At 38.8% G+C, this 10,090-nt stretch overlaps 1 pseudogene; it reads right to left on the minus strand.

The window, feature by feature from the left end:
- Nucleotides 1-8,209: 8,209 nt before the first annotated feature.
- On the minus strand, nt 8,210-9,328 carry LOC149842905 (galactolipase DONGLE, chloroplastic pseudogene; annotated as a pseudogene).
- Between the last annotated feature and the right edge of the window lie 762 nt (nt 9,329-10,090).

The following is a 10,090-nucleotide window of genomic DNA, read 5'->3' on the forward strand; positions in this document are numbered from 1 at the left end:
TATAAAATATGCAAGCATGATTTGAATTGCAAACTTTACATATGAAATACACATGCATGACTTGAATTGCAAACTTTATGTATGAATTACACATGCATGACTTGAATTGCAAACTTTATGTATGAAATACAATGCATGACTTGAATTGCAAACTTTTCGTATGAAATATACATGCATGACTTGAATTGCATATTTTTACGTATAAAATGCACATACATGACTTGAATTGCAAAAGTTATGTATGAAACACACATGCATGATTTGAATTTGATAAATGTATATGTGAATTATGAATGTTATGAAATGTTGGTCATTTAAAAATAAGTTTCGATGCATAAACAATTATGAAATACAAAATTATAAGGTTTTAGTTGTGCAATTATGAGACTTTGATTATATGGACTGAGGCCACACATAAATCGAGTCTTTTGATATGCATCTAAAAAAATTGGAATATCCCAACTCGAGGTTGGGGTATTTTTTAAATGTTTTGACTATATTGATTTTTTGTTATACCCCTATCAATTCTCAAATATAAATGCATGAACTTTTAGAAAACTTGAATACTTGTATATAATGCATGATATGATGTTTCCATGAATGATGCCACATGATCTAAAGTTAAATTGCATGCTTGAAATCTTTATGGCTCATGTTGGAGCCTATAGTTTAAGAAACCAGATTATAACTTGATAATTATGGTGTGTGGCACATAAATTGTACTGTAAGGTGTGTGAGGACATGCTTATACGTATGATCACTTCTGAAGAGCAAAGGGGTTGCTGAGAATCATTGGGTGCATAAGGTGCACCAATTGATGAACTAAAACATGCATACATAAATGATGTTTATCACCTTCACTGGCAAGATGTTCGTTCAATTTAGACACCCGAGCATAATGAATCATATAATTAATGATGTTTATCGCCTCCACATGCAAGATGCTCATTTAGTTTAAACACCCGAGCATAATGTATAAAAGATTGAGCAATTAAGACATGTAACTGCTCTATAGAGGTAGGTGCTCTTACCTGTAATGACAGTGTTACTAGTACCCTGGAGAGGTATTTGGGTTGTTGAGCCCTAAGATGCCTGAGTATAGCAGCTATACATCAGTGATGTAATATACAAATCGTTAATTTATTGAACTCAATAACTCATTCAGTGAATTACTTACCTTGGAGAGGGTAAGGGGTACAACCTCAAATGATAATTTGTTGTAATATTATAGGAGCAACGACGTCCTAGATGGCCTCCAATCACTCATAGGTTAGGATGCCAGGGCTATGAATGTATCCTAGGTGATAGGTCCTCAACTACTATTGTTAGTCGTGGATGCATCCTATACTTTACGTTATGACTTAGCGGGGTTTATCTCTCGATAATAGACTACCTGCTTTGGACCCCACATTAATCAGTCACCCAGGTAAAATACAACTCATGAGAATAATATACTCTTGAGATGTCGAGGTTGTCTGCGATGGCCGTCCCTCACATGCACAGGTGGATGGTAACAAGTGAAATAAAGACATCTTTATTCACACAGATGATACTAAAAATATGCCTTGTTACTCCAAACAATTAAGCATGCGCATGACCTGAATATTACTGCCTAGCATTCATAAGTTGCTTGTAAACTATGTGTGAGATCATGGTTGATAATACCATGATGTATTCGAATATCATGCATATTCCATGTCTATCATGTTGATTAGTTTCATGCATATCAAAATTACTGTAATGTGGTATCATGTGATTAAAGAATAAATCATATTGTATTGCCTTCAAATACTCTTAACCTTTCATACCCACCATGCTTCATGGATATCTGAATTAATGTAATGTGCTATCATGAATTAGAATGTATGTCTTAATATTGTATGGTTCTCTATGATTTATTGTATACCTACCTGACTGGTTGTAGTCTCACCTCTTATATATTATATTTTTTAGGTGATGAATGAAATGCCAAGTTGCTTATGGCGGGATGCAAGATAGGGCTTCATGAACCGAGACTTCTAAGATCCTTGGATTTTACTTAGGATATTTTGTACTTGTTTAATTTTTAAGTACTTAATTGTTCTATTTTGATACATTGAATTTTTAAATGGAATGGCAATTACTTTGATTCATATGATGAAGCTTTTGAATTGTGAATGATTTGATTAAGGTTTTTTTGAAATAGAACCCTTACTGTTAGACTTGAATCCAGTCTTACGTGGTTTATATCACACTTGTAACCTGCCCAAAGTCTGTAACCCACAACTATTTTAAGTTATGTTTTTGCTGTGTATTAAAAAAATGTGTGTATTTTTGGGTTAAGATTTTGGGGTGCTATACTTCTCCACCGCAAGCACCGTAGCAAACATTTCTTTGGCATAGGTGGACAAGGTACAACTTTGGTTTGGCAAAACCTTGCTAATATATGCTATTGGATGTCCCTCTTGGGAGAGAAAAGCCCTGGCCCACACCACTATCACAAGCATATGTTTCAACCATGAATACCTTAGAAAAATCAAGCAAGGCTAGCACAGGTGCATGATACATGGCATCCTTCAACCGCTCGAAGGCACCTGTAGCTTTCTCAATCCACCTTAACTTGTCATTTTTCAAGAGAGCTATCAATGGCTAAGCAGTAATGCCATAATATCGATCAAACCTTTGGTAATAGCTGGTTAGCCCCAAGAATCCATGCAGAACTCTCACTGTTTATGACTTGAGCCACACTTTCATAGCCTCCAGTTTGTCCAGGTCATCTCGAACTCCAAAACCGGATACGTAGTGACCAAGGTAACTCACCTCAGTTTGTCCAAAAAGACACTTAGACATCTTAGCACTCAAATGGTGCTCTCTCAAGGTTCTCATGACCTCTCTATCATGTTGTAAATGGTCCTCCAAGGACTGGCTATACACCAATATATCATCAAAAAATATGAGCACAAACTTTCAGAGGTGCGATTTGAACACATCGTTTATTATGGCCTAAAACATGGCCGAGGTGCATTGGTCAACCCAAAGGGCATGACCAAAAACTCATATAAGTCCTTATGTGTCCTAAACACCGCCTTGCAGATATCATTATCAACCATCCTCACTTGGTGGTACCTGGAATGGAGATCCAACTTAGTGAAGAAGGTGGTGCCATGTAGCTCATCCAAAAGCTTTTTGATCACCGAGATAAAAAAAATTGTCTTTCACCTATATTTCATTCAACACCCGATAATCAATGAAAAAGCACTATGTCCTATTCTTCTTTTTCACCAAAAGTATATATGAAGAGAAATGACTCATGCTAGGGTGGATGATTTTCTGTTGCAATATCTCTCCCACTTGTTTTTTATCTCATCATTTTGGGAGTGTGCATATTGATAGGGTCTAGCATTCACTGGACCCATACCCTTTATAAAGGGGATCCTATGGTCTTGTGACCTAGTAGAAGGCAGCCCATGGTGCTCAGCAAACACATAAAAAAAAGTCACTTAAAATAACACCCAAATCGATGGGGATTTTAGGAGGCAACAAGATGCTTTTTAGGTCAACTGCCTGGGCGATAAGAAGGTAGGCACATTGGGTACCATGAAGCATTTTCAAAAATGATTTTTGCTGCACCTCCTCTATTGTCGAAGGTCTAATAGAAGCCAATAAAACATCTTTTCCATCCCTAGAAAATTGTATCTCCATGGCAGAGAAATCCCACATAACTTGGCCTAAAGTTTGGAGCCAATGCACACCCAACACCACCACATCAATGCCATGTATGGGGTTTGCATACAAATCCACTGAAAATTCTTTCCCTTGCAGCTATAAAGGGATGTTCGAATAGACCTCCAAACACTTGAGGTTTGTCCCATTATCCACCATGACATTGCAAACAGAGTGTTCTTTGAATCTGTACATGATTTCCTAAACTATATCCTTACAGATGAAGTTATGGGCACTCCCCGTATTGATCAAGATATTTACCTCACGGGAGCTCACCAATCCCCGTATATGCATTGAGTTGGGTGTAAAAACACTAGAGAGGGTGTGATAGGAGATGCCATGCTCCTCACATGCTGATCCATCCAACTGGTGGCTCATCCTTGTCTGAATCCAAATCTACAACCTGAAAAATATGCAACTGCTTGCACATGTGTTCCTTGAACCATTTCTCACTGCAATTGAAGTAAAAACCTTTTTTAATATATTTCTCCCATTGTGCACATGAGATCTGATCCACTTTAGGGACTGCTGTAGTGTCCTTAGCTGCACCCAACTTGTTTGGTCCACCCGAAGATCGCATGAGGGAAACGATAGGCTGATTCGATCTCCATATCGCTCGATTTAAGTACCCTGCACACTTGAAAGAACATCAATCCTTTTAGGTTGGGTACTCTGGGCCATTTCTACACACAAGGGTGCTTCCCTGCTGAGCATAAGGGCATCCTCCCCTACAAGCATGGTGCTACAGAAATTTTGGCTGTTGTCATCATGATTGCTCCCATGTTATGTGGGTTGGTTGACCTGCCAGCCTTGTTGGACATGCTCCTGGTTCATGGAGCATTGTTGTGGCATTGGTGATGGCCCTGCTATGGAAGGAATTACCGCTGATAGTAAATTTGTCGGTGGGGTATTCAACTCTTTAGAACTATCATAGATGACTTTAAAGGCCATTATCATAGATGCCAAATTTCTCCATGGTTTGGTCCTCAAAATCAGTTCATGTGAGCTTCTCATGTACGAGGTCAAGCCATTCATACCATCGAAGGGCACTACCTTTAAGGCAGGCGACTGCTTTAACAACACATATCTCTAGGGACACATTATGAAATGCAAATTAGTGCTTGTGTTTAAAGATCCACTCATGCACAGTCTCACCAGCAAAAGTAGAGACTTCAAGGTGAGGCTTCTTACTCATGCCTCATGCGAACTTGTACGGTGGCCCCCTAAGAATCAGTTTGATTGGGTGTCCCCTTAAGCCACCATTAAAGTATGCACCCCAAGTTAGTGTCATGCCTTCACTTATGAAGAGCATCTAGTTGATCTCCTAGGGCTTCTACAACTCTTTCAAAGTGCTTCCAGTGGCTAATTTTGCCGATGTTCTGTTGCCTTTGTCAATATATCTCATTGTGTGTTCACTCAATAATCACTCAAGCATTTTTGGCATGCCGACGAATTTCTTTGAGTTTATGATCATAGAAGGATTGAGATCCCTCCATGGTATGTTATTCGCACTGATGCCAACTTCTTGCACCATTCCCAAGAACTAGATTAGACGACTCAAAACTTGGACCCAAAGGGCACCCCAAGTTGGCAAGAGATGAGTATTCTCGTTCGAGCCCAACTAAAGTGAGAGGATCATGCATGTGGTTTCTATCTATTTGGGCTTATAGCTGACATGTCTTTGGGTTGTACCCTGGTTGATGGGATATGGTAGGGATCTAAGGCCTTTAATGGTGATGGTTTAGAAAGTACAAGAAGCTATTAGGTTAGAATGACTAAATTAGGTAGGTTAAAACTAGACTTAGTACGTAGATCGAGAAGGGATTGCGATCCAGATCTTAAAAAACCTGGTCTAGAGCTTCTAGAGGGAACTGAGGTTATGTGTTGGGGGTCTGATATAGGTGCTAGGGATCATAGAGGCTAGGCGAGCTCACTGGATAGGACGATGAGGTCAAACGAGAGGAACTACATGTTCTATCGAATTGCTAGAGTGCAGTTTTGGTATTTTGGGTCTTGAACATGGGTAGGGTCTTAGCTAAGGTTGAGATTAGTATCAGAGGTTGTGTAGCAGGTCTAGCGAGGGCCTAAATAGGTCTACATGTTCAGGTGTAGTCAAGGTATGTGCAGGAGATTAGAAAAAGCAAAACAACCCATAGAACTGGACTACACTGCTCTTTCGGATGCGGTCTTGGTCTATATAACTTAGGCGTATTTAGGGAATGCCAGAGACTGGTCCTAGGATATAATAGGGGTCTATAAAGTGTATAAATACCTAGAAAAAAGCTGAAAGGATGACTGGTCAACAAAACCAGGACTAATAGAGCTTCGACATTAAATTTTATAGGTAAGAAGGCATTCCGCTGCAAGACAAGGGTACAAGAAGGTCTTAGGCCCTTAGAAGGGATAAAGGACCAGCCTAGGGAGCGCTAGCCTCACATGAATCAGAGAGAGAGGCTTCGAGAAAACTTCAATATTATTAATAATTCAATTGGGTTCTCAAATCCTCTATTTATAGAGTGGAGGTCTGGAGTCCAATCATAAACTAATTGTGATTTAACGAAGAATCCTACCAAGAACATGAAACTTAATAAGATAGGTCAATCTCTATCAAGATTCCTACATTAATTAAAACTCTTAAATAATTATAAAAGAGAAATAATTAAGACTCTAGCTAATTAATGATTAATTATTTTTTTTGAAGATTCAAGAACACTCTGGAAGTGGGGTCTTTCCATGCTGATCTCCTAGTTCATGCCCCTATGTTGGCCCCACCGGGTAGGACATTTGTCCATTGATTTTTTCTCACTATATTTTTCTACATAATCTTCCACATCAACATAATGGACCCCACACATAAGTTGGAATCACCCCTTATGGGCATGAGGTGGTGTATGGGATTTGGAGCATAGATCTTGGGGCATCTCTTGAAAATTGGGCCATAACAATTGTAAGGTGGGCCCAACAATTTCCAAGAAATGTGTATTATCTCTATATGAGGTAACTCCAGACACCATTGAAAATCTTATACTTGTTTAGCTTTTCAAAACAAACATAAGGAATTCTTTACCATTTCATACTTTTCTACCTTCAATCCATACTGTGAGTCCTGCAAGAATTTATTTTCTATAAAAAATTATGTATGTTATTCAAACACACCCTTCAAATAAAATTTTCTTTTTCTTTTTGTGTGCCCAAATTGGGATGATATTTAATCGATTTGGGAGATAATGCTATTAGGATTAATATAACCTGTGAATTGATCCATTTAAAAAGAGTAGCAATTTAGTTTAGGGATTAAAAGAACTCTATCGAATGTGCCTCTGTTAGTATCCACCATATGGAACCTAGAAGCCAATATAGTACGAAATTTACAAGGGTCCAATTAGTTTGAGATTCAATAGGACACTTGTGCTCAACTTGCATGCCATGATTGCCATCTTTGGAAATTTTGTTTTTTAAATAAATTTTCTTGGTCACTAGGATAAGAGAGAATCAGTTACTTTGAACATGTTGGCATACTTTTTATGAAAAAAAGAGATGGCCAGAGGAGATGCAATAGAGTGGATCATGAGATAATCTTTTTAAGATTCCATGGTTGGGTATAGACCTTCTCTTAGATTACCATATGTTGTGAGGTTATTTAGTTTTTTACTTAATGTTTTTGACAAGCTGTTATTTAGTTTTTTAGTTTAATGCTTTTGACAAGCTTTTTCCAACTAACAGGTAAATCTAATCTCTCTCTCTCAAGGTTTGAATTGATACAAGCAGGATGTTTATCACAAGCAACCTATTGACGATGAACATTTAACAGCATTTTCTTCTTCATTGCAAGTCCTAAGATAGTTTCTTGGAGGAACATAATAATTTGAAACTTGTTTTCTCAGTTAAATTATAGTGTATACGCACTGGAGAATCACTTAGAGGTATCTAGAAGGAAGCAAGTGCTTCTGTTTATTTTTTTGGTATGATTGTAAATAAGTGGCAACTTCAAAGTATGGTGACATCTTGTTGGCATCCCCATTGATCAATAAACAATGTTAATAATTAGAGAAATTTTATTTTTATTTACCCTAACATGGTAATCAAGTCTGCACATTTTATTAAAAGAAGGGAAATGATAATATTTTGAATTTTTGTTTCTCCATAAAGTTCCACCCTTATATCTACTCCTAAACACGTGAGAAAAGGACAAGAATACTTCAAACCAAATGTAGCCTCCATTGAAAATAACGTCTCCACCTTCTGCAACATTGATTTCAGATCTATCAATACGTAAATATAAAGAAAGAGTGATCACAGCATTTTATTTCCATACCTGAATACAATTCTAGTCTTTAACTACAAGAAATATTCTAAATACAAAATTTTCAGTTCCCATTTGGAGAATTCTTTTCACTAATATACATTATGAAATGAGAAGTGAACCTTATACTTTTCTTTCTTCCAAAAAAAAAATGTATAGTGCTGCAACTTCTTCAAAGAAAAAACGATTTGATAACCTAGTTTCTCAAATCCCTGGGAGTTGAATCAATCTTCCCAAACTCTTGGTAACATCTCTAAATGGGCAGTTATTTAATTTTATGTTTCTTACGGATCGGCTTGGTCTAGTGAAAAAGTCACCACCCTTCTTCACGATTTTCTTGGGACACTTCAGCAACCCAAGGTAGGCCTCCAAGTCATGAACACAGGTAGGATTTCTGATCTTGAAAAAGTTAAGGGCAAGTTCCACACCAACATGAGCATAGCATAAATGGCGCCATGGAAGCTTACCCCCTCCCCTCAAAACCCTAGTGTTCTCATTGAAGAAAACACCTGGTACCTTTGTAACAGGGTCATTGACATTGACTACCCTCAAAACCCTTACACCCAGTTCCTCACACCTTGTCTTGAACCCAGAGTTCCCCACTCTAGGCCCAGCAAATGAGTAAACTGTGATGGGTACATTTTCTCTTGATCCATTCTTGTTTAGTCCAAGCTCTGCAATATCATATGCCAATAGCATAGCCAAGGAGCTCCCCATGCTATGCCCAGCCACTGTTATGCTCACCTCCTCTCCTCTAAACCTGTTAATGATCCTAGAGAGCTCAGCAAGAAGTTGCTCTCTACAGCTTGCATTACCAAACTTGCAAGAGTTGTCAGTGGATGTGTACAGGCTAAGAAAGCCAAGTTCCACCTTAACATCCAGCCTTGGATCATGAGGGTCCAGTCTAGCAGGTGTTAGTGCACTCATGAAGTTGGCAACCCACTCAGTGGGGGTAACGGTTCCTCTGAAACTGATCAGAATATCCCTTCTTCCCAACCTTTTGATCTCATTCTTCGACGAAACCGCAATGTACCCCATCCATCGTTTCGAGCACGGGCACTCTTGCAGTGGGATGTTGATGTCCGGGGTTGCATAGATATACTTAGCGATCTCATAACCAGAGCTCTCTAGTCCAACCTCCTGCAACAGCCGGTCCTTTCCATACTTGCAGTTGCAGTACCTCTTCGAGCTCAGGTCGATATCCAAGGCATGGTAGCATGCCATCACAAACTCCCCATATCTGATGATCTCATTCTTGAGGATAGGATTCAGGGGTTCAAGAAGACCCTTCCAATTGTTGGATCCTTGTGTCTCTCTCCACATGCTTGCCAGGCCATTTCTTGGTTCGGTTGAAGAGGTAGAGGTAGTAGATGACATTGCTAGGCAGGATGACTTGTTCTCAAATGCGAATTTGCAACAGAAAACAGATCGCGGAGACCTAAATGATCGAATTCCCGACGAATAGAGAGATCGGTTTGGCATGTAAACTTGGGAGGCCATTGAGAGAGAGAGAGAGAGAGAGAGAAGAAGGTGGTGAAGGAGCGGAGAAGTATGGGAGATTATGAGAGAACTTATATAGTTGGAGAGAGAATATGAGTACATGAAACCTGCCATCACTGCCGTCGTCATGACCATAACAAATTCCAGCATGTTTGGCAAGTGGATTTGGCAGAATTCAGGTCTCTTCTCTTTCATTTAATTTCAGTGGTCGGTTGGGTTTTTTACGCACTTAATCGATCCATTTTGCGGCTCTGCTTGTGAAACTTTGACAAATTTTTTATTAATATCTTATTTATTAGTTAACAATATATATATATATATATATATATATATATATATATATATATAGAGAGAGAGAGAGAGAGAGAGAGAGAGAGAGAGAGAGAGAGAGAGAGAGAGAGATGGGGTCCGCTAGTTGCATATTTTAGGAGTCTTGGGTGATGCAATTGAACTGGCTGAATAGGGACAACGTTTAGATGGGAAAAAATGGGGGTGGGTGAAGCTAGAAAGAGACAAACCCAGAAAAGGGAATGGGATCCACTAATCTCCAAAGTGATCATACTTTCCCCCTTCCATTAGATGTCA

Source organism: Nuphar pumila, chromosome 3 (assembly GCF_984573655.1).
Source record: "Nuphar pumila chromosome 3, dmNupPumi1.hap1.1, whole genome shotgun sequence".
Classification (NCBI taxonomy): domain Eukaryota; kingdom Viridiplantae; phylum Streptophyta; class Magnoliopsida; order Nymphaeales; family Nymphaeaceae; genus Nuphar; species Nuphar pumila.